Raw genomic sequence first — 26,215 nt, forward strand, 5'->3', positions numbered from 1 at the left:
CCTGTGCTCTAGAGCCCGGGAGCCACAACTACTGAGCCTGCATACTGCAACTACTGAAGCCCGTGCACCTAGAGCCCGTGCTCCTCAACAAGAGAAGCCACTGCAATAAGAAGCCTGCGCACCGCAACAAAGAGTAGCCCCCACTCACTGCAACTAGAGAAAGCCTGTGCGCAGCAAAGAAGACCCAACGCAGCCAAAAATAAATAAATAAAATAAATTTTTTTAAAAAGTAATTTTAAAAAAAACTGTGAAATAAGTGTTAATCATTAGAGTGATGACACCAAGCTCATCTTCCCATTAAAATATAAGCTTCACTTACTATTAATAAGAAATTCAGTTGTGTACTAACATTTCTACAATGTATTTACAAATATTAAAACTTTTCTAGCTAACTTTCAATGAGTAAGAAAAATTAACCAAAACATTCTTTTCTAAACAACTGTTCCAGTTTATCCTGTAAATTTTATTCTAGGAAACTGGGACACTGATTTCATTCACTATACACCAAAATTACTATTTGGTAGGAAATATCTCTTCCTATTTATTCTAAATTGATATAAAATATATCACTGACCCAAATTTTGTCAATTGACATTTTTCTCTAAATTATCAGAAAAGAGCATTTTTCTCAAATGCTGTGATTGAGAAATAGCTAAGTCTAACATATAACACCTTTATCAAACTCAAATTCAGGGGTACTGACATACATACAATTATGTGTATATGAATATGCATGAATATCATCCTAATTTGGATCCATTTAATAATTCCTAAGAAAGGAGTCTATGACAAGTCAAATAAGGAATAAAAAGTTCATCTGTTCTCCATTTCATGGTTCATGAGTCAGAGCAAGGGAGTAGGAAAGGCTTAGACTTGGCAGCCAGATAGGCCTGGCTATGAATTTTTACCACTACCAGTTGTCTAATTTAAGGGCCTCTCTGTTCACTCATCTATAAAAGTAGGCTAGTAGCTACTTCACAGGATGGTAAGAATGGAAACAGATAGTACAGAAAATCCCTTTTAGAATGCCTCACATATGCTGCCTTAAATATTTACTTGTAAAAAAAAGCATGACAGGATGTATTTTCTCTTTTTTTCAAGCCCTTTGGCACCCCCTCACCCCAAGAGATGCTTATGTAACTTCTAAGTGATCATCTCCATTTCCAAACTAATCTGTATCAGTAGATTTATTCAGTCATGCTTTAAGCCTTCCATTCTCTGAATCCGAACTCTGTGGGACTTCACAGTCTAGTCCCAGAATTGAATTCCTCAGATAGGCATTCCACATCTTTTTTTGTGCCCTCCCTGCCTCACCCCAACTCTCGCCAAAATCTGGCCCCAAACTTCCACTGCCTTTCTCTATATCCAATACCTCAGAAGGTGTATTCAAGGCCCAGCTTCCTGCGTTTGAGTACTTCCTTGCCTCTTTTTATTTGCCCAGGGATCCCTTATTTAAAATGCCCCTTTCTCTCTTCCTCTCCCTGCAGGTGGAAATAACAGCCCCTTCCTCCAAATTTCTTAGTTCCCTACAGCATGAGCCATAAACTTCCTTGTGACCCTCTTCTGTTATTGGCTTGAATGATTATTTTAAATCTGTTACTCTTAGCCTCTTATCATTTTACCTCCACTACAGACACATCCACAGCACCATCATCAGTAGCCTCTTAACCACAGACAGTGAGTCTTACACAGAGTCCCCCACTGAAAATGATAGGCTTAAATCTTGTAAGATAAACTTGTCCAGGTTCATCCTCCTCATAACTGTAAACTCTAAATGGAGGAGGGGGATGAGGAAGGGTGGGTAGCCCTATGGGTCTCTGAAGTCCCCAGCAAAATGTAAAGGGAGAAACAGGAGAACGCAACCCCATCGCGATTTCACCATCCTTACTAAGTACAAAGAGTAAAAGAGTCAGAACCTCTCAACGAAAACTGTCTTTGAAATTATTTAAATGAAAATAATTTTACACAGACCCACCAAAAAAATCTCTGGCACATTTTTTAAAGTTTGAAGGAAAAAGAAACAATCCTTGAGTAAGCTTCAGTAAGAGCAGAAGAAAGGCTGTCTTGATGAGCTTTAATCTCGAGAGAACAGCTGACTGGATGATTCCATTCAGTGAAAAATCAGACTCACTCACTCTTGCCCTGGCACTGAGATCTAGACGTTCTCTGACTCGAGAGTTCCAGGGCACGGACTTCCCTAGGTCCAGAGAGGTCCTTCACAGTTGACAGGGTACTAATTGATGAACACAAATCCTGTGTTTACAGGGCAGCTTGAAACTCACAGAAAGTAACACTGCCATCTACCCAGTGTAAGGGCTAAGTAACAGAAATTACTATAAATGGATGAAAACAGCAGCCAAGATTCTCCTAAGCTCAAAACAGACCTTAACCAAAGAGCAATGATGCCATCATTCAAACAAGACACCGTGCTTGGCTACCACAGGGAAAGGGAGTGAAGTATCCACCAGCAAAGCACAAAAGAAATGTACAGAATCTGAGGAAGATTTTGTGGGGGAAACAGTTTGGCACAGACACAGAAGAATACCATATTTAGTGATCTTTAACAACATTATGGTGCTCGGGTGAGCTTCCTAGGAGTCCCAATCCCTCAAAACAATTATCAATATTAAAGTGCTGCTGCTCTGCTTTCTGTTCTATTGCTTTTATTTAAAAAAAAGAAAAGAATCAGTGATTTATTATTCAGATTTAATACAACCTAGTCAGCCTTTCAGAAATGTAGATTTTGCAACTAAGATAATGAATGGAAATTAACTTCAGGAAAACAGATTCATTCCTCACTTCTTTTTCCTCAAAATTACAGACCCGGGCTTCCCTGGTGGCGCAGTGGTTGAGAGTCCGCCTGCCGATGCAGGGGACACGGGTTCGTGCCCCGGTCCGGGAAGATCCCACATGCCGCGGAGCGGCTGGGCCCGTGAGCCATGGCCGCTGAGCCTGCGCGTCCGGAGCCTGCGCTCCGCAACGGGAGAGGCCACAACAGTGGGAGGCCCGCGTACCGCAAAAAAAAAAAAAAAAATTACAGACCCATTTGAACATTTCACTGTTTTCTTATCCAGATACAAACTCCCACACAAAATGAATATTGCTATTCTAGCAACACCTAAGTTTGAATGAAGTTATTCAGAACTATTTTAAAAAGATGTTTTTTAGTAATACAGATAAATCTGTATTTTGTATAATTACATGAGTAATTACATAAAGCTCAACTTTGACCTTACTGTTGTATGTATTACTAACTTTGCCGTATAAAAAATATAAACCGAGAGTAAAAATTAAATGTGCAGTTCAAAATTTATTAATTTAGCATTTAAAAATTCCTCTTCCAAGTTAAGACCATTCAGTGGAAAATCTGTAATAAATGCATTTCCTATTTTCTACCAAAGGAAAATTTTGTATCACTTGTTTATATACATTTATAAATTTTCTACTGTATTTAAACATGATCCAACTTATTAACACAATGGTGTATTTTTAATATTTGCTGCAACTTAGTCATTAGAGAATATATGGTTCTTTTTCAAAAGACATTAAACTAAAATACTAAATGACTAGGTTTTCAGACGCACTTTCAAGTCTGTCTAAATTAAAATACTAAGTGAATTAGTATTACAAAAGAAACTTATAACTGATAAGTTAAAATATTAATGTGAACACTTAATAGGTCAAGCCTTTTACATTAACCAAAGTCACAATATAAAGGCAGTTAGAGTGAGCATAAAAGGATGTTTCTCTCCTTGTATTCCTGAGGAACAAACATTAATCTGTTCTTCTAGAGGTAGGATGGTATAAACTGCTTCTTTCAGAACAGAACATTTGACGTAATATGGTTTTGTAGAGTTCTGTGAAGGAAGCGGTTAGGAGGGGTGAATTATCACAGGTAGCCTGGCTTCTGGGTCCTCATGGCAGGATTGCACAGTAAATCTCCAGTGTTTCGTGTGTACTGAGGCTGGAGATGAGGTTGGAGGTTAACGACTGGTCTTTCACTGAGTATTTTAACATTAAAAAAAAAAAAAAACCTAAAAAGATTTTTAAAATCCCATTTAGAATTAAGTTAATGTTATTAAAAATAGATCCTCATTTTAAAAGTTTTCTCCCTTTTTCAGTTTTTTTTTTAGTTACAAAACTTTTTGCTTGCCTTACTCTCCTTAGCCTAAAATTTGCCTGACTTACATGGGATTTTTCACAAAGCAGATCCATAATATCATGACAAGATTAGATTATTCTGTGTCCCTTAATGAAAGAAAGAGCCTCCTTAATCTTGGTTAATGCTCAAATAGACAGCTCTCTGGCCAGGACCCTCAGGGAGTGATTGGGCAGTGTTTACAATTTACAGAAAGTTAAGACAGTTTGTGTCCCTTGCCCTGTGTAGTCTGCTCTCTGGCTTCTTTGGCCTCTGATCCAGAGTTCAGCGGTACTCACAAAATGAATTCTGGACAAGTAACAGGTTCAGGAAACACTAGTCATGTGCAAATCCGAAGAGTCAGATAAACTCCTTGAAAGGGGTTATAGCACAGATCTATCTTAGAGTGCAAGTCCCTGCAACAGCTATGGGAAGGCAGCGAGCGAAGGAGTTCAGGTCTCACTCGCCATTTACCTTGGGTTGAGGAGTTCCTAGCAGAGAAACCACAGGAGAAAGGAACGGGCAACTTGCCTCTAGCACCAGATAAAGACAGACCCATTGACTTCAAGGATCCACAACAGTTAAAACCGAAAGTTAAAACCAACACTGACTCAAAGATGGTAGCTGGCATGTGAAAGGAGACGTGGAGTTAGATGGTACAGCAAGTAGCAAAGGGAGGATGCACTGCCCCACTCACAGCTGAGGGGCTGGGTGGGGGAGGAGGAGGAAGAGGCCAGGACTCAAGGTTATGCGCTGAACAATGCCTGGGCTGCCTGGTGAAAGAAATTGGGAAGCCAAAGGAATTCATTATCCTTTCTCAAAGAAAGATAAATCTATTCTTTCTCCAGAGCAAATCAAAGCTAAATAACATGAAGGGAAGTTCGATGTATGCCCCACTTGCTACGGTTATGAGACACAATAACTGGCAGGTTGCTGTGACATAGCCCGGTAAGGTAGATGGATTCAGGCTTTGGTAGTGGTGCCCAGACATCCCATGAGAAACTGTATTTCATTTCAATTGAAGATAAAATACAAAAAGGTTGGAGTCAAAAGGATTCTTCCAGATCACTGTTCTACCACTCTCATTTTGCAAAATCCCAGAGTGAAGCTCAAGAAGAAATGACTACTTATGGTTTACAAAGCTACCCACAGGCAGAACTGTTTAGAGTATGCATGATTTCTGCCCACTGCTTTTAGGGTAATTATTATTGCTGAGCTGGGAAAAGGCATTTCTGTCCTTACTACATTTACATCTTTCCTTTCTTCATTCAGTAAACATCAATTGATTAATAAGTACTAGGCACTAGACCTGAACCTGGAAGACTCCCCTGGAAAACCTCAGAAAATGAATGTGGTAGATAGTGGTACCAAGTTTGACAATAGGCAAAACACTGAAGTCAGTCAACTAAAATCACAGACCACCAAGTACAAAGTACCAAGTTAGGAGGAACTGTGATATGGAAATTGGAATGGATTGTGCAAGTATAATCAGATACCAAAAGAACCAATAGCTGAGAAAAACAGAAGTAGGTGAAGGACAGAAAAGGGAAAAGAGTGGCAAATAGAAGTTGTCATTTACTCGAGCTTTTCGGACTTGTGCAACACAGAACAAAACACAGGTTGCAAACAGTCCTCTGTGGGTCACTCTTTCTCCATCTCAATTCAAATTAAGGAAAAAAGAAATCAGTAAAAGATGTGTACAAAAAAAAAAAAAGAGTCCGCCTGCCGATGCAGGGGACGTGGGTTTGTGCCCCGGTCCGGGAAGATCCCACATGCCACAGAGCGGCTGGGCCCGTGAGCCATGGCCGCTGAGCCTGCGTGTCCGGAGCCCTGTGCTCCGCAATGGGAGAGGCCACAACAATGAGAGGCCCGCGTTATCGCAAAAGAAAAAAAAAAAAAAAAAAAAAGATGTGTACATTTCTCTGCCCAAACTATCTGTAGAAGGCAGGAATAGCTGACAACTTCCATTTAACATGAGAACATTACATTATTATGATGTAGTTTTCCTGGGAGAAAACACTTAGCTAGCAAACATACCCAGCTATTTCAGGATGTCTGGACTTAACTGGGTTTGAGAAAAGGTGTGAGTGACAACTGGAAAACTAAGAAATACAAGCAGCTGCTGCAAAGGATAAAACTAATTTTAAAAAGGTCATCAGGATTATTGCTAAAATGGTGTTACAGGCAACTTACAAAATTAATTTTTTAAAAATCTAGTCATTTTAAAGAACTATATAAGAGATACAGAATGAGAACACTTATACTCGGCTAGAGGGAGGATTAAGATGTAACAAGTTCTATGTAAATCCATTTGCCATGATCCTACAGAGTTTCAGGTTGGATTGACCTAGCATTTCTACCCATGAACATACATCCTAGAGAAATAGTATGTGCATAAAGAGGCATGAATAGGACTCTCAAGACTTTTTCCTTTGCAGTTTTATCTCCCATAACAAAACTGGAGACAATCTAAATAGCCAACAAAAGAAAGTGGATAAATAAATTGTGGTATTTTCATACAATGAAATCATAAATGAATTACTGTGATCATAAATGAATTACAGATATAAGCAAGGATGAATCTCTCAAACACGCTGAGTGGCAAAATAGGTGTTGCAAAAGAAAACATATAGTATATTATTTATATAAAATTCAAAAACAAGCAAAACAACGTAGGGGATACATAAAACGTGGGAAAAAACTATAAAGGAAAACATGGAATTAATAAACTCAACCCTCAGGATTGTGGTGGTAGTTAAAGAGAGGTGATGGAATCTGGGCCAGGCATAGCTCTATTTCCTAAGTTAGTGGTAGGTACTCAGTTATTCATGTTAATGTTATTCTTTGTATCTTATTCACATGTTATAAATACTCCTTGTATATATAGCATTTTCTAAAGACTATGGGGTTACTTCTATTTCTAAAAAGCTCTCAGAAATAACACTATATTTAACAAACTATTTTAAAGGTACATTTTAAGTATCTGCAAGTAACAAGTACCTAGCACACACTCAGGACTTTATAAAATTATCTCTTTTAATTCACAAAGCAACTCTCTGAGGTAAACATTTTCATTTTTAGTTCACATAGGAGGAAACTGAGATGTCTGTTACGTAGATTGCCCAACATTACATAGTTAGCAGCAGTAGAATTCAAACCATATTCAACTCTGAAAACCATGGTGCGTCCGTAGGTAGGACTATCTAAAATACAACAGCACAGATAAATTTCCAACATAAACACATAACTGACTTGTTATACTGAAGTTTACTATTTTAGTTCATCTTAGCATTTATAATGCATCCCTAGATCATATTCTAATATTGACAGTTTGTATTAACTTTATGTCACAGTACCTCATTATTACTTCATAATCACACTTTACTGTTAAACTCTATAAATTCTAAAACTGGCAACAGATGCAAGTATGTTTATGGAAATTCTCAATTTGGCTGTACTTCTTTTCATAACTTGACTTTCTCTAAGACTGGAAGTTTAAGGAAAGTTAGCTGCTGGTAGGCTGAAACACAGCATTCTCATTTCACTGCCCTCCCATCAGGGGACTCACTCGCAAGCAAGCAAACAGGCTTGCCAAGTGAGAAATTACTCACTTCCACCCTCTTTTTCCTCACCTTTCTTCCAATAATACTTCAAAACCTAATTTTAAACTCATGCAGGAAACCTGATTAATACCACCTGCTTTTCTCTACTCCATTAACTCTGGGCCTCTTCGGCACACATACAACACAACTCACTTATATAATTATTTGTCAGCCTTGTACTTCGGTGTTGTTTTCATCTGTATGTGTGTCCAGCCTGCAAGAGCCACTGAAAAGTGTTTACAAGTTTATTTCTTCTGAGCTATGCCCTAACTCATTCTTCTTTGCCCAAAGCACCATCAACTGTGCTCCGTAAACAGTAGTCACTTAATAAATGCTGATTGACTTACTACAGCGGAACAATTCGCCTCTGGTATTTCTCAATGTCCCAGTGACTCCTCCACATCTACAAACATGCTGGAGATGATACCAGGTACCGTTAGAGGCTTGGGGTCTTCCTGAGGGTGCCTGGGACAAGAAAAACACAGAGAGAGACCAAAGACAGTCAGGAGAAACACAGAGAGAGGGAACATGGAAATAAACAGAGGACAGAACAGAGTGAGAGGAGTCAAAGAGTCAGGAGTTACGAGAGACACTCAGAGACAGGGAAGAGGTCAGCAATCCAAACTTGGGTTTTAGGTTGGAAACCACATTTTTGGTAATATTGACTCCTATAATAGGTACATTCATGTTAACTAAATTTATGATATAACTGACCACTTCAAAGTTACTTCTAAGGTTTTTCTGAGCTTGTAACTTTATCTATTAAAATTCATCTTTATGTGGTAGCATCTTTGGAGACCTACACACAGATACAAACATGATTCTCATATTAACCCAGCTGTAAATAAGGAAATATTTTTCTAATTCTTCAGTTTAGAAACTGGTTACTTCAGAGAGGTAATGTGACTTGCCCAAGGTCACAAGCAAGAATATGATAATTGGGGCCCCAAATCTTCTGATTCCAAACTCCAGTGCTTTTTCTGATGTCCTATGTTCTCTATTAGAAATGAATCATATATAAATCCAAATTGTTTTTATAAAATAAAGTTCAAACTACACATTCAAGATAAAACTTTCTATCTGTTCAGACAATGAACTGCTGAGGTTACTCACTAGGATACTTTACTTCAGAGCTTCATTTATTTTAAAAAATCTATCAGAAAAAAATAAAGCAGAATAAAACTATATCAGAATGACAGAAAATTTCAAACAGAAAGGAAATTACATAAACATGCACTTGACAAAATGTTAACATTTTAAAAAAAGGAGCTAGAGTTAGTTCATTGCTTTTGCAACTGTAATTTCAAAGTTTTGGTGATTCAACAAATTTCAGCTGAAAGATCAAAAGCTCCACATTTCAATGAGTTCTTCCATCTAAGTACTAGTAAACCTGTCTCAAACATGTTCTCTCATAATGTCGTACCTAAAGTCTATACTGCAATTCTATTTAAGGGTACTACATATAGTAGCAATGATTTAATGCACCACTCTTTGTAACCATTAGTATTTTCTCTTGAGGAATTCAGATGCTCTCTTAAATAATCATGCCCTTTTAGAAGCAATCAATTGTAATCAATTTTCTGTAATTGTCAGAAAAGCTCCTTTGATATAAGTGTAATAAGCATGTGAGTGGATTTCACAGCAAGACAATAAGACCACAAAGAAATTTCTATTCAATTGTGTATCAATATTTTCCCATGTTCAGCAATCTTTTAAATTGTCAAATCAGGCCTAAAGTATAGTACTGTTCTGCCCTCTAGCGACTGGCTAGGTTCTGTTAACTACATGTGTTTTTTAATAGCTTTTTGAGCAATACTTAGGGTTTTTTTAAAAATACATATGACAGTGCTTTTTTATAACTGAATAGTGAACAAAGGGAACTGGTCAAATTTAAGATATGGCTTGTTGTATGAACACAATGCAGGAAAGATAACACAATTTCTTCTCATAAGGATGGTACACCTAAGTATTACAAACAAAAAAAATTTATATCATTTATTCCAATCTTTATTCATATTTTTATGCAATTTATTTGGAAAGGCCAAAGAATTACATTCAGTTTCTTTGCTAAAAACTTTACAAATTTCACAACTATAAATCCCAAATTGGTTTAATTATATTATTTTGGAGTCTGAGGTATCAAGGCAAGTGGTACTACATATACCACGCATAGATGAACAATTTTCTAATAACTATAACAGAGCCAAAATATGCTTAATACAAAACTATCCTGAACATTATTTACCTTTAACTGTTTCAAGTGGCACTTTAGGATTCTTCTGAACCTCAGTGTTGTCTTTAAAAAATTGTCACTTTATATGTGGAAACATTAATCAAGGATGCCAGTTAAGACACAATTATTACACAGAGATTCACCATAGTATTCTGACGAAGGGTACTTCTTTCCCTCTTAGTTTCTCTTGCCATAAACTTCTTGTAAGAAGCCAATGTATCTCTAGAACAGCACTTCTACACTCACTAATCCTAAGCATACTACTTCTGTGTCTACACACTTATGTTAAAAACAAAATTACATTTGTACACATGAATGTAAAAGGATACCTGAACATGTGAGGATAACCCACAGGCAGTATGGTGGTGTGGCTAAGAGCACAAACCCTACAGCCAGACTGCCAGAGCTTGCAGCTCTGCCCCTATTAGCAGTATGACCTAGGGAAGATTACTTAATTGCTCTGTGTTTCAGTTTCCTCAGGTACAAAATGGGAGTAAAGAGAGACACCTACCAATAGTAATGTTTTATATCTTCATAAGTATTTGGGTTATACAGGTACATATATGAGATTATCAAAATCCAGAAAATATATATTTAAGATTTGTGTATTTCACTGAATGTAAATTTTACATCAAAAGAAAATACTTGTACATAAATACTGAGCTACAATCAATAATATACATGCTGAAGTAATTAGGGGATTTGCAGTGATGTCTTTTAAATGCATCAAAAAGAAATTGAACTGATGATGGATGCACAGATTATAGGTATGTAATAAAATAAGTATAGTAAAATGTTAATGGTTAAATCTAGGTGGTGAGTATAAACATATGTTATATGTTTGAAGTTTCAAAATAAAACATTGAGGGGGAAATACATCTATCTTTCAAATAGTTGATGTGAAGATTAAATAAATAAGGGAATTAAATATACAGAAGAGAGCCTGACAATCAACAGTAGAGAATGGCGATATGTTTAAGCAAATGAAACTATTCATCCCTAGTTGGAAGGAAAAGGTAAGAAAGTAATAAGGCATTGGGCTCCAACTGGGCTCTACTGTACCAAGTAGTTGCCATCAAGGTTGTTAAAGCTCAAATTTCAAATATTTACATCATTAACCTGCATGGGCCATGTAGAGAACATGGTCTTTGAAAGTCAGAAAGAGCTGATTTGAATCCTGGCTCTGTCTTCAATTACTCAAGAAGCTCAGACAATTTATTTAAATGTTCTGAGCCTCAGTTCTCTCATATATATAATATAAGAGTAATGATACCTACATCTAAGAGTCATTGTGAAGATAAGAAAAAAAAATAAGCACACACACACATACAGAAATTAGCACATGAAATGAAAATAATAACTACTGCAGTTCTTTAAAATTATAATCATTATTACTACTTAGGGCGAGTCTTTTATACCCTTACAACTATTGTCTGCAGATGGAAACAAAAGTGGCTATGTATCTGATTCTAACCTAGAAATTTCATATGCAGGTGGCCCTACTAATCCCAAGAGCTTTCTACAGGATCTTTATTAAAACAGTAGGCCTTTCTAAAAGTACCAGTGTACTTAGAGTAAAAGAAGAACTGGCAATGACAGGGAATTCACTTATCCCTCTGTAATGTCAATTATAATAAATGTAAGTCCTACGGGTGAGGCATTTAGGAAGTATGTTTGCTGATGATATTTTAAAGAAAGTCACACTTGGTGTATCTGAGGAAATAATATTAGCATCTGGATAAGATCTGATTTGAAACAGTCTTAGGTAACACATTTAAAGAAAAGAATATTAAAACTATATTTATCGAAGATGAGTTCTATGCTCCCAGGGAGTGGCTTTGAGTCATTATAGATTACTCCACGAAGACAGTGGCTCAACACAGTTTCAGCTAAAAATAGAATCAAGAGGGCCTCCCTGGTGGCGCAGTGGTTGAGAGTCCGCCTGCCGATGCAGGGGATACGGGTTCGTGCCCCGGTCTGGGAGGATCCCATATGCCGCGGAGCGGCTGGGCCCGTGAGCCATGGCCGCTGAGCCTGCGCATCCGGAGCCTGCGCGTCCGGAGCCTGTGCTCCGCAACGGGAGAGGCCACAGCAGTGAGAGGCCCGCATACGCAAAAAAAAAAAAAAAAAGAAAAAATAGAATCAAGAAAGTGGAAATGAAAGGGGGAATATTGAAAACATATATACAACTTGGCTTCTTCCCTGACTATCTACAAAAACTGCTTCTCCAAATGTAAATCAAAACACAATATCAGAATGGCTATCACCAAAAAGTCTACAAATAACAAATGTTGGCGAGGATATGGACAAAAAGGAACCCTGGTACACTGTTAGTGGGAGTGCAAATTGGTGCAGCCACTACAGAAAACAGTATGAACGTTCCTCAAAAGACTAAAAATAGAACTACCATATGACCCAGCAATTCCACTCCTGAGTATACATCCCAAGAAAATAAAAACACTAATTCAAAAAGATATCTGCACCCCAATGTTCATAGCAGCATTATTTATAATAGCCAAGATATGAAAGCAACCTAAGAGTCCATCAACAGATGAAGGAATAAAGAAGATGTGGTATATATGTGTGTATATATATATGTGTGTACACACACACACACACACAACACACACACACACATTGGAATACTATTCAGCCATAAAAAAAGAATGAAATTCTGCCATTTGTAACAACATGGATGGACCTAGAGAGTATTATGCTTAGTGAAATAAGTCAGACAGAGAAAGATAAATATTGTATATTATCACTTCTATGTGAAATTTAAAAAATAAAACAAATGAGTATAAATGAATATGACAAAACAGAAACATAATTACAAATACAGAGAACAAACTAGTGGTTACCACTGGTGAGAGGGAAAGGGGGAGGAGGGGCAAGGTAAGGGTAGGGGATTAAGAGGTACAAATATTATGTATAAAATAAACAAGCTACAAGAATATATTGTACAGCACAGGGAATATAGCTAATATTTTAAGATAAATTCGAATGGAGTATAATGTATAAAATACTGAATCACTATGTTGTACAATATAATGTTGTAAATCAACTATACTTCAATAAAATGAATTAATTATTTTAAAAACTGCTTTCTCCAAGGGACCCATGGATCACCTAACCCAAACACCCTTTAACTTTTTTAAAAGATTTTTTGGGGGGATGTGGACCATTTTTTTAAAAGTCTTTATTGAATTTGTTACAATACTGCTTCTGTTTTATGTTTTGGTTTTTTGGCCACATGGCATGTGGGATCTTAGCTCCCTGACCAGGGATCGAACCTGCACCCCCTGCACTGGAAAGCAAAGTCTTAACCTCTGGACCGCCAGGGAAGTCTCCCCAAACACCTTTTTTAAGCATTAAATGTCTCTACTTTTCTTGAAAACTCTCCCATCTTCCTTAGCACTATATTGCTCTTCCCACCAAAGACCTGACTGTTCTTCTTTCCTTTAGACGTCTCTTAACAAGTAGGTAGGTTTTGTCAGAGGTTCTGTCTTAGCCATATTTTCTACTTTCACCAATTTTCAAAGTTTCAGCTCCACCCCTCTCCTAAGCTATACCCATCTTCAACTGGAATCTCTTCCAAACTCACATCAAATTCATAAACGCATCCTATACATAATCAGATGGATACTCTCTGCATTTCAAATCCAATCCATCCCAAACTTCACCTTCCCCTCCCATAAATCAGTTTCTACTACTATCTCTCTACATCTGGTATTAGGATTATCTAAACATCTACACTTAAATTAAAAACCTACCTCTGACTTCCTTTTCAACACACCCCCACCACTTCCTTCCCTCTTATGATTCCTTCTACATCCCCAACACAAGTTCAATCTGCTGCTAAATTCTACACATTAGTAGTTTGGTTCAAGTGATAAGACAGGATTTGTATTCTTTGAGAAACAGAGTGAAAGCTAAATTTACAATCACTAAAAACACACAGAAACAGACACACACAGGCTAAATAGTAGTAGCCATCAGACATTTGAGAAAATCATTGAAGGAATCCTTAAAAGTGAGTATCCATTAATTTTTGCCTTGCAAACTGGGAGAAGATTTATTTGATTTTGTGAGTTGGATACCTCAATCCAAAATATTTTAAGATACATCCAGACAGGGTATAACCTTCATAATGTCTCCCACGATGGTCCTATTTACAACTCTCAAATCCTATTAGAAAAACAAATTTCTTCTTACCTAGGATATGTATGCTAAAGCCCCCCAAACCAAACTTTCCAATGCCTACCTCTTTTCCCTTCCAATCCATCCCATTTATATTGTCTACTCAAAAATTTTCAGTGGTTTATCTGCCTTTAAGAAAAAAAAAGTAAACTCACTGTGACTTTTAAGACCCTCTTACATCTAGCTTGCGACCAAAATTTCCCATTTTACCCTCACAAACATCCCATCCAAATGGCAAAAGGAGTCTATAGGCATTCCTCGAAGATATTGTGGATTTGGATCCAGTCCACCTGAATACAGCAAATATCAACATAATAAAGCAAGTTGCACAAATTTTTTGGTTTCCCAGTGAATATAAAAGTATGTTTACACTATACTGTAGTCTATTAAGTGTGCAACAGCATTACGCCTAAAAAAATGTACATGCCTTAATATTTTTTATGGCTAAAAAATGCTAACCATCATCTAAGCCTTCAACAAGTCATAAACTTTTTGTAATAATAACATCAAAGATCACTGACCACAGATCATTATGATGAATATAATAATAATGGAAAAGTTTGAAATATTGCAAGAATTACAAAAATGTGACAAAGAGACACAAAGTGGGCAAATGCTGTTGGAAAAAAATGATGCTGATAAACTTACTTGACATAGGGTTGTCTCACCTTCAATCTGTAAAATATGCAATATCTGCAAAGCACAATAAAATGAGGTATGCCTGTATTCGCCTTCTCCACACTTCTGTATTTACTCCTCTGTGTAGTCTTCCCTGATATTCCTACCTGGGATTTTAGATCTTCCTCAGAACTCTTAATGAGGTTTATTTATCTACCTTTATTCTACTTAATTAGTTTGCCTTCTATTATCACATCGTGACCTTGACAGTGTCCAACACTTTGCACATAGTAAACATTTATCAGATAAACAAATAGAGGAGCAGAAAGTATATTACATTATCTTTTTTTTTTTTTTTTTTGCGGTATGCGGGCCTCTCACTGTTGTGGCCTCTCCCGTCGCGGAGCACAGACGCGCAGGCTCAGTGGCCATGGCTCACGGGCCCCACCGCTCTGCGGCATGTGGGATCTTCCCGGACCAGGGCACGAACCTGTGTCCCCTGCATCAGCAGGCGGACTCTCAACCACTGCGCCACCAGGGAAGCCCTACTCTATCTTTAAATAAAACATTTTTCCAATGAGATTACTATAGGGAGTTCAGGTTCTAAAAAGGAACACAAGAGCTGGAGAAAGAGTGCCAACACTCCTCACTCTTATAGGTGGGCCAGAAAGGTTTAGAATTTCAATATACAATACACTAATAATTGAAAAAATATATAACTAAAGTCTATAAAATCCATAGTTGTTATGGTTAGAAAGTTCACATATTTGACTAGGAAAAGGCAAAATTGCTATAAAAAGATCACAAACACCTAATACATACGTGCTAACTTAAAGAGCGGCTTTTTGAAGGAACCAAGGTATTTTCATAGATGGTCCTAAATTATCTTCAAAACCAGTTTAGATACACTAGAGATATTCAAAATTAATAAATAAAAGTTACTAGGGACAAAGGACAAAGGTGTACTGCTTCGTGCTCATGTGCATGAAAATTATTAGAAATAAAAATACTTTCTTCTCTTGAATCAATTCATTGTGAAATGCTAAGCCAATAACCTAAAATGAAGGGAAATTTTGCTTTTCTAGTTATGGAATAACAGACTAAGGTCATGAGTTCACAGCTGTTTAAAATTTTTTAAATTTTTTATAGTTATCAGGTTGAGATAATCAATTGACAAAAATAGCTCTCATACTTTAAAATTCATTAAGAATTTATAATATAGCTCCTTGTTTTGTTAAAATAATTATGGTCTTTGAAGAAAATTGTGTAATTATAAAAATGTACTATTATGCTTAAATAATTTACTTGTTGTTTGAAGTGATAATTTTGTTAATACCAACAGTATGAGGTGATAATATTCCTGAAATAACTATAATCCACTGAATGATAGATGACTTATGTCCTAATACTTTCATATATTTGAGCTTTGATTATGCTTTAATAAAATTGCAAAGTTAAATTGGGCAAAGTATAATTAAACTCAAACATCTATTATTATGATTGTATAGAAAATATTTTAAGATATCTAACAATATAAAGAATAAATGTTATTCTTTCCTAATGGCTTAAAGCAAGCCAATCCTGTATTCTATAGACTTTTAATATAAGATGTGCAGTATAATGACATTTCCCTTGTTTTGAATAGAGACAATAACATGCTTGAAATTCCATTTCAAGGAACAGTTAAAGCAGTAAAAAAAAAAAGTCAAAGGGCACTTTTGACCCACTGTCATTGTGAGTACAAACGTTTTCTTAGCAACCCTGCCAATGTGCTGAGTTGCAGTGTACCCTGCAGCACTTTTAATCCTCTTAAGAACCTTACATGGTCAGTATTCACCCCATTTCACAGATGAAGTTAAGTAACTTTCTCACAGCCCAATCAGTAAACAACTGAGTTAGATGTAGTCTTGTGTAGAGTCCATCTCCCTCCACAGCCTATGCTTCTGAGATCAAATTACAGCTGAAAAAAATGATCCATTTAAATGTGTCTTCTATAAGGAAATCTTTAAGTTTCTACCTATTCATAGGAATCTCCAGGACGCAACAGTGATCATTATGCAGTTGACAATCTAGAGGCAAGAATAAGAATGTTTATAAGCATTAGGAAGTAAAAGTTCTAAAATATTTTTCACAGGCACATTATAAACTCTAATGTATGGAATAGTTTATAATAATAGAAGTAATCGTTAAAAATTCTATGTCTTTGATGATTAGGTAAAAATTCATAAAAAAGAGACATAACTGGGACACCTTTACCATCAACAAGATAGATTTATCTTATGTTCTCTAAAAAGTGAAACTCTCAGTGAATAATAAGGAAAAGCAACACCCATTATGTTAGGAAAAACTAAACCTTCGAACTTGAAAACTATCATTCCTTTAAGTATTCGTTTCACCAAATGAACTGAAAGATGAACTGTATGCGTCATCAAATGGCAGGACAAAATGACTGCTATAGGAAGAGGTTTGGGATTTAAACAGGGGATTAACAGTGGCTGCTGATTTCAAACTTTTCTCTATCTTCTCTTTATATAATACACCCATTTGATGACATGGCAACTCTAACAAAGCTGAAAACATAGCAGATATTCAAAAACAATATTAAGGGCATGGTTCAGTTTCAATTTGTGTCCATCTGGGTGCTGCCTGGATAGACAGATGGACATATACTCCTCTGCACATGGATACATCTCACATTCTGTAGGTTTCACTCTCTCTAATCTTCTAATTAGTGTGGCAAAACTAAGAATGCTTTTGGGCTTCCCTGGTGGCACAGTGGTTGAGAGTCCGCCTGCCGATGCAGGGGACACGGGTTCGTGCCCCAGTCCGGGAAGATCCCACATGCCGCAGAGCGGCTGGGCCCATGAGCCATTGCCGCTGAGCCTGCGCGTCTGGAGCCTGTGCTCCACAACGGGAGAGGCCACAGCAGCGAGAGGCCCGCGTACCGCAAAAAAAAAAAAAAAAAAAAAAAGAAAACTAAGAATGCTTGCTGTTCACCACATAAGTGGTATCTTCTTATGATTTAAGCCTTATTCAGAAGCCAGTTCCTCCCCATCTAGCTGGCTCTTTCAAGAAACCTGTACACTGTATGTGCCTATGATAACTCAACACCTTAAAACATTACATTCCTGAAGAGGAATACTTCGGCCTCAAAGAGATGCTTGGTAATAAATGACTTTACAATAAAAGTTAAGGAAACACTGAAATAATTAGATACCTCATCTACTTTTTAAGAACAGTAATATAACCATGGCAGAGGCAGAACAAATTAAGCAAATTATAAAAGTCTATAAAACCAAAACACAATGCTCTTCTCTAACATCTTTATAGATCAATTTGAATATGGAAATATCCTAAAAATAGTACCCCTAGAAGAAAACATCTAAATGTGGACTTTAGTCAACCTTTCGGTTATATATTAACTGAATCCAGGTACCATATAGCATCTCTTTAGGCCCAGCCTGAACCAGTCTGCCTTGCTTAAATCTCAGAACCTTAACAGTCACTCCACTCACAGGGCCACTGATGGAGTGTTAGGGAAGTTCTTGGCAGAAGGCTCACAACTCTTTAATAAACCCCTGCTGACTCAATGTACACTACAAATGAGCCAACAGCTACCCAGAAATTTTTTGCTTCTCATTTTAAGTTCTTTTTTTCTTTTTTAATTTTTAAAATAAATTTATGTATTCATTTATTTTTGGCTGCATTGGATCTTCTTTGCTGCGCGCGGGCTTTCTCTAGTTGCGGTGAGCAGGAGCTACTCTTTGTTGCGGTGCGCAGGCTTCTCATTGCACTGGCATCTCTTGCTGCGGAGCACAGGCCCTGGGCACACGGGCTTCAGTAGTTGTGTTGTGCGGGCTCAGTAGTTGTGGCACACAGGCTCTAGAGTGCAGGCTCAGTAGCTGTGGCACACCAGCTTAGTTGCTCTGCAGCATGTGGGATCTTCCCAGACCAGGGTTCAAACCCGTGTCCCCTGCACTGGCAGGCAGATTCTTAACCACTGCGCCACCAGGTAAGTCCTTTATTTTAAGTTCTTAAGCTTACTAACATTTATTGATTATAGGACTAACTGCAACTTAAAGGCACAGAAAGATGTATTTTTAAGGAACACTCCCCTCCCTGAACTCAGATTGGGAAGAACAACTATCTCCAGGTAGACCTGGGGATGTTTATTAACATAAAAGTCAATGGAATACATGATTAATAAACGTGAACTCCTGTATTACCAATTCACCAAATGTTCACTAAACAAGTTCCACATGCCAGACACTGTTTCTACGTTTGGAGTATATAGCCATCAACAAACTAGACTCTCTAATGTAAACTTAAGTCTCTTGGCTTCTTCAAGAGGTTACCTGAAAAAAATTACATGTATATACTCGTATACATTTATACTTATCTGTGTATGTACAGAATATCCAGTAAATGCAGTACATATTTTACATTAAAATGTATGGAAATTCTGACTGAAATGTTATGAGAAATTTTACTCCATTTGATCCATTTCTTTTCCTGGAGAAACACAATTCTCTGTAATAGAGATCAGAGGGAATATGGACTTCAGAATAAAAATAATTTATCCATCACCTTTATGTCTGACTTTATTTGTACTGTCCTTAACTAGTAAATTCAATATCAGTAGACTGATCCTACTGTCTACAGAAGAAATACATTGCTAAAGCTTATCATATACAAGGCTTGAGTTTCAGTCATTCTGTAAATAGCTTTAGAGGGAAACCGAAATCAAAAGCAGATAAGGAGATTGGTTCAAGACAGCGGACTAGAAGGACCGCTATCATTTCATCTTGCAAGAGCACCAGAATCACGACTAAGTGCTGAAGAGTCATCAACAGGAAGACACTGGAACTCACCAAAAAAGATACCCCACATCCAAAGACAAAGGACAAGCCACAATGAGACGGTAGAAGGGGCACAATCACAATAAAATCAAATCCCATAACGGCTGGGTGGATGACTCAAAAACTGCAGAACACTTATACCACAGAAGTCCACCGACTGGAGTGACAGTTCTGAGTCCCACGTCAGGCTTCCCAAATGGGGGTCCAGGAACGGGAGAAGGAATTCCTAGAGAATCAGACTTTGAAGGCTAGCGGGATTTGACTGCAGGACTTTGACAGGACTGGGGGAAACAGAGACTCCACTCTTGGAGGGCACACACAAAGTAGTGTGCACATCAGGACCCAGAGGAAGGAGCAGTGACCCCATAGGAGACTGAACCAGGCCTACCTGCTAGTGTTGGAGGGTCTCCTGCAGAGGCGGGGGATGGCCGTGGCTCACTGTGGGGACAAGGACACTGGCAGCAGAAGTTCCGGGAAATACTCCTTGGCATGAGCCCTCCCAGAGTCTGCCATTAGGCCCACCAAAGAGCCTGCAGCATCCTGTGCTGGGTTGCCTCAGGCCAAACAACCAACAGGGAGGGAACCCAGCCACACCCATCAGCAGACAAGCAGATTAAAGCTTTACTGAGCTCAGCCCACCAGAGCAACACCCAACTCTACCCACCATCAGTCCCTCCCATCAGAAAGCTTGCACAAGGCTCTTAAATAGCCTCATCCACCAGAGGGCAGACAGTAGAACCAAGAAGAACTACAGTCCTGCAGCCTGTGGAACGAAAACCACATTCACAGAAAGACAGATAAAATGAAAAGGCAGACAGCTATGTAACAGATGAAGGAGCAAGATAAAACCCAGAAAAACAATTAAATGAAGTGGAGATAGGCAACCTTCCAGAAAAAGAACTCACAATAATAATAGTGAAGATGATCCAGGACTTCAGAAAGAAAATGGAGGCAAAGATCAAAAGATGCAAGAAATGTTTAACAAACACCTAGAAGAATTAAAGAACAAACATCTAGAAGAATTAAAGAACAAATAAACAGAGATGAACAATACAATAACTAAAATGAAAAATACACTAGAAGGATTCAATAGCAGAATAACTGAGGCATAAGAATGGATAACTGACCTTGAGGACAGAATGGTGGAATTCACTGGTATGGAACAATATTAAGAGACCTCTGGGACAATATTAAATGCAACTACATTCGCATTATAGGGGTACCAGAAGGAGAAGAGAGAAAGGACCCGAGAAAATATTTGAAGAGATTATAGTCAAAAACTTCCCTAACATGGGAAAGGAAATAGCCACACAAATCCAGGAAGTGCCGAGTCCCAGGCAGGATAAACCCAAGGAGAAACACACCGAGAAACACAGTAATCAAACTAACAAAAATTAAAGACAGAGAAAAATTATTAAAAGCAACAAGGGAAAAATAACAAATAACATGCAAGGGAACTCCCATAAGGTTAACAGCTGATTTCTCAGCAGAATCTCTACAAGCCAGAAGGGAGTGGCACAATATATTTAAAGTGATGAAAGGGAAGAACCTAAAACCAAGACTACTCTACCTAGCAAGGATCTCATTCAGATTCGACAGAGAAATCAAAAGCTTTACAGAGAAGTAAAAGCTAAGTGAATTCAGCATCACCAAACCAGCTCTACAATAAATGCTAAAGGAACTTCTCTAAGTGGGAAACACAAGAGAAGGAAAGGACCTACAAAAGCAAACTCAAAACACTTAAGAAAATGGTAATAGGAACACACATATGGATAATTACTTTAAATGTAAATGGATTAAATGCTCCATCCAAAAGACACAGACTGGCGGAATGGATACAAAAACAAGACCCATATATATATGTTGTCTACAAGAGACCCACTTCAGACCTAGGGACACACACAGACTGAAAGTGAGGGGATGGAAAAAGATATTCCATGCAAATGGAAATCAAAAGGATGCTGGAGTAGCAATACTCGTATCAGATGAAATAGACTTTAAAATAAAGAATGTTACAAGAGACAAGGAAGGACACTACATAATGATTAAGGGACCAATCCAAGAAGAAGATATAACAGTTATAAATATATATGTACCCAACATAGGAGCACCTAAAAACATAAGACAAATGCTAACAGCTATAAAAGAGGAAATCGACAGTAACACAGTAATAGTGGGGGACTTTAACACCTCACTTACACCAATGGACAGATCATCCAGACAGAAAATTAATAAGGAAATAAAAGCTTTAAATGACACAACAGACCAGATAGATTTAATTGATATTTATAGGACATTCCATCCAAAAACAGCAGATTACACTTTCTTCTCAGGTACACACGGAACATTCTCCAGGATAGGTCATATCTTGGATCACAACCCAAGCCTCAGTAAATTTAAGAAAATTGAAATCATATCAAGCATCTTTTCCAACCACAATATATAAAATTAGAAATAAATTACAGGGAAAAACACATAAAAAACACAAACACATGGAGGCTAAACAATACGTTACTAAATAACCAAGAGACCACTGAAGAAATCAAAGAGGAAATCAAAAAATACCTAGAGACAAATGACAACGAAAACATGATGATCCAAAACCTATGGGATACAGCAAAACCAGTTCTAAGAAGGAAGTTTATAGCAATAGAATACTACCTCAAGAAACAAGAAAAATCTGAAATAACAGTGTAACGTTACACCTAAAGGAACTAAGGAAAGAAGAACCAACAAAACCCAGAGTTAGCAGAAGGAAAGAAATCATGAAGATCAGAGCAGAAATAAATGAAATAGAAACAAAGAAAACAACAGCAAAGATCAATAAAACTAAAAGCCAGTTCTCTGAGAAGACAAACAAAATTGATAAACCTTTAGCCAGACTCATCAAGAAAGGAGGGAGAGAACTCAAGTCAACAAAATTAGAAATGAAAAAGGAGAAGTTACAATGGACACAGCAGAAATACAGAGCATCCTAAGAGACTACTATAAGCAACTCTTTGCCAATAAAATGGATAACCTGGAAGAAATGGACAAAGTTTTAGAAAAGTATAACCTTCCAAGACTGAACCAGGAAGAAACAGAAAATATGAACAGATCAATCACAAGTAATGAAATTGAAACTGTGATTAAAAATCTTCCAACAAACAAAAGTCCAGGACCAGAAGGCTTCACAGGCGAACTCTATCAAACATTTAGAGAAGAGCTAACATCCAAACTCTCAAACTCTTCCAAAAATTGCAGAGGAAGGAACACTCCCCAACTCATTCTACAAGGTCACTGTCACCCTGATACCAAAACCAAAGATACTACAATAAAAGAAAATTACACACCAATATCACTGATGAATATAGATGCAAAAATCCTCAACAAAATACTAGCAAACAATATCCAACAACACATTAAAAGGATCATACACCATGATCAAGTGGGATTTATCCCAGGGATGCAAGGATTCTTCAATATATGCAAATCAATCAATGTGATACACCATAGTAACAAATTGAAGAAAAACCATATGATCACCTCAATAGATGCAGAAAAAGCTTTTGACAAAATTCAACATCCATTCATGATAAAAACTCTCCAGAAAATGGCCATAGAGGGAAACTACCTCAGCATAATAAAGGTCATATATGACAAACCCACAGCAAACATCATTCTCAATGGTGAAAAACTGAAAGCATTTCCTCTAAGATCAGGAACAAGACAAGGATGTCCACTCTCACCACTATTATTCAACATAGTTTTAGACATTCTAGCCACAACAATCAGAGAAGAAAAATAAAAGGAATACAAATTGGAAAAGAAGAAGTAAAACTGTCACTGTTTGCAGATGACACTATAAATACACTATATATAAATAATCCTAAAGATGCCACCAGAAAACCACTAGAGCTAATCAATGAATTTGGTAAAGTTGCAAGATACAAAATTAATACACAGAACTCTCTTGCATTCCTATACACTAACAACGAAAGATCAGAAAGAGAAATTAAGGAAACAATCCCATTCACCACTGCAACAAAAAGAATAAAATACCTAGCAATAAACCTACTTAAGGAGGTAAAAGACCTGTACTCAGAGAACTATAAGACACTGATAAAAAAAATCAAAGATGACACAAACAGATGGAGAGATATACCATGTTCTTGGATTGGAAGAATCAATATTGTGAAAATGACTACACTACCCAAAGCCATCTACAAATTCAATGCAATCCCTATCAAATTACCAATGGCATTTTTTACAGAACTAGAACAAAAAATTTTCAAAATTTGTATGGAGACACAAAAGACCCTGGATAGCCAAAGCAGTCTTGAGGGAAAAAAACAGAGCTGGAGGAATCAGACTCCCTGACTTCAGACTATACTACAAAGCTACAGTAATCAAGACAATATAGTACTGGCACAAAAATAGAAATACAGATCAATGGAACAGGATAGAAAGCCCAGAGATAAACCCACGCACGTATGGTCAACTAATCTATGACAAAGGAGGCAAGGATATACAATGGAGAAGAAACAGTCTCTTCAAAAGTGGTATGGGGAAAACTGGGCAGCCACATGTAAAAGAATGAAATTAGAACACTCCCTAACACCACACACAAAAATAAATTCAAAATGAATTAAAGACCTAAATGTAAGACCGGACACTATAAAATTCTTAGAGGAAAACATAGGAAGGACACTCTTTGACATAAATCACAGCAAGACCTTTTTTGGCCTACCTCCTAGAGTAATGGAAATAAAAACGAAAATAAACAAATGGGACCTAATGAAACTTCAAAGCTTCTGCACAGCAAAGGAAACTGTAAACAAGATGAAAAGACAATCCTCAGAATGGGAGAAAATATTTGCAAACGAATCAACAAAGGATTAATCTCCAAAAAGTATAAACAGCTCATGCAGCTCAATATTAAAAAAAATGACCCAATCCAAAAATGGGCAGAAGACCTAAACAGACATTTCTCCAAAGAAGACATACAGATGGCCAAGAAGCACATGAAAAGCTGCTCAACATCACTATCATTATTAGAGAAATGCAAATCAAAACTACAATGAGGTATCACATCACACTGGTTAGAATCTGCATCATCAGAAAATCGCAAACAACAAATGCTGCAGAGGGTATGGAGAAAAGGGATTCCTCTTGCACTGTTGATGGGAATGTAAATTGATACAGCCACTATGGAGAACAGTATGGAGGTTCCTTAAAAAACTACAAATAGAATTACCATATGACCCAGCAATCCCACTACTGGGCATATACCCAGAGAAAACCATAATTCAAAAAGACACATGCACCCCAATGTTCAATGCAGCACTATTTACAATAGCCAGGTCATGGAAGCAACCTAAATGCCCATTGACAGATGAATCAATAAAGAAGATGTGGTACATATATACAATGGAATATTACTCAGCCGTAAAAAGGAACAACATTGGGTCATTTGCAGAGACGTGGATGGACCTAGAGACTGTCATACAGAGTGAAGTAAGTCAGAAAGAGAAAAACAAATATCGTATATTAACGCATATATGTGGAATCTAGAAAAACGGTATAGATGAACCGGTTTGCAAGGCAGAAATAGAGACACAGATGTACAGAACAAAAGGATGCACACCAAAGGGGGAAAGCGGGGGGTGGGGGGTGGTGTGTGTGGGGGGATGAATTGGAAGATTGGGCTTGACATATATACACTAATATGTATAAAATAGATAACTAATAAGAACCTGCTGTATAAAAAAGTAAAATAAAATTTTTAAAAAAGGTAGATAAATGAGTTAAAATAATTTTCAACCAATTAAACTGTCATCCACAAAATTAGATCAGTTCTCAAGAGCTTATCCTTTAGTCTATAAACACACAAGATGAGAAAAAAAATTACAAATCAATTTAAAGTTATTTTATACAAAGGTACATGTCTCAAAGGTTTGTTTCCTTTGGAGTATGTTTTGTTTTTGTAAAGGCATCAAATCACCAGAAACTGAAATTATTCTAGTGACACAGAACACACATATTAGAAAAAGTTTAAAGATAAAACGAAGAGTTAAGCTGAGCCTCCATCAATGCTATTACCCATCAGTAATCTCAAACACCCATCAACTGACTTACCTAATAGAAAAAGTTCCTATTGTGTAGTAGAAAGAAGTACTATACAAATGTTCAAAGAATTGCACTTAGACTATCATACTCGAGAAATACAATGATTACCTAGCTCAAGAGCTGATATCAGAGGAAAGAAGGGAAAGGAGGAGGAAGAAAAAAGTGGATAAAAAAAGAGAGAGAGGGAGGCAGGAAAATAAACAGGTAGAATAGCAGATTTAGGACTCCATGGCTTCTGCTGGCTTTATTTCAAATAAACAATCTCTTCTTTCTGTTTTCCAGAATCTTTAAGAGTATGCCATTTCCCTGTTGAATTCACACTGATTCACAAAGTAAAAGAATATAGCCTTGAAAAAATGTGAATTGGCTCGATTATAGTAAGCAGAAACAGATACAACTCAAAAGAGTAATCATCTTATTCCTCAACCTAATTTTCAAATACATTCCATTCCTAGAT

General features: G+C 37.1%; 1 protein-coding gene across 14 annotated transcripts in view; it reads right to left on the reverse strand.

The window, feature by feature from the left end:
- The window catches only part of BBX (BBX high mobility group box domain containing), a 291,684-nt gene that overhangs the window by 133,886 nt on the left and 131,583 nt on the right, over positions 1 to 26,215 (reverse strand). For 2 of the 14 annotated variants that reach the window (XM_082626010.1, XM_082626018.1), the window contains exon 3: positions 8,088 to 8,205. The exons of the other annotated variants lie outside the window; for them this stretch is intronic. The gene's annotated coding sequence lies outside the window, so the exon portion shown is untranslated. The remainder of the gene's footprint in view (positions 1 to 8,087; positions 8,206 to 26,215) is intronic. 14 annotated transcript variants of the gene reach the window in all.

This window comes from Mesoplodon mirus, assembly GCF_964341445.2.
Source record: "Mesoplodon mirus genome assembly, chromosome: 6".
NCBI lineage: Eukaryota > Metazoa > Chordata > Mammalia > Artiodactyla > Ziphiidae > Mesoplodon > Mesoplodon mirus.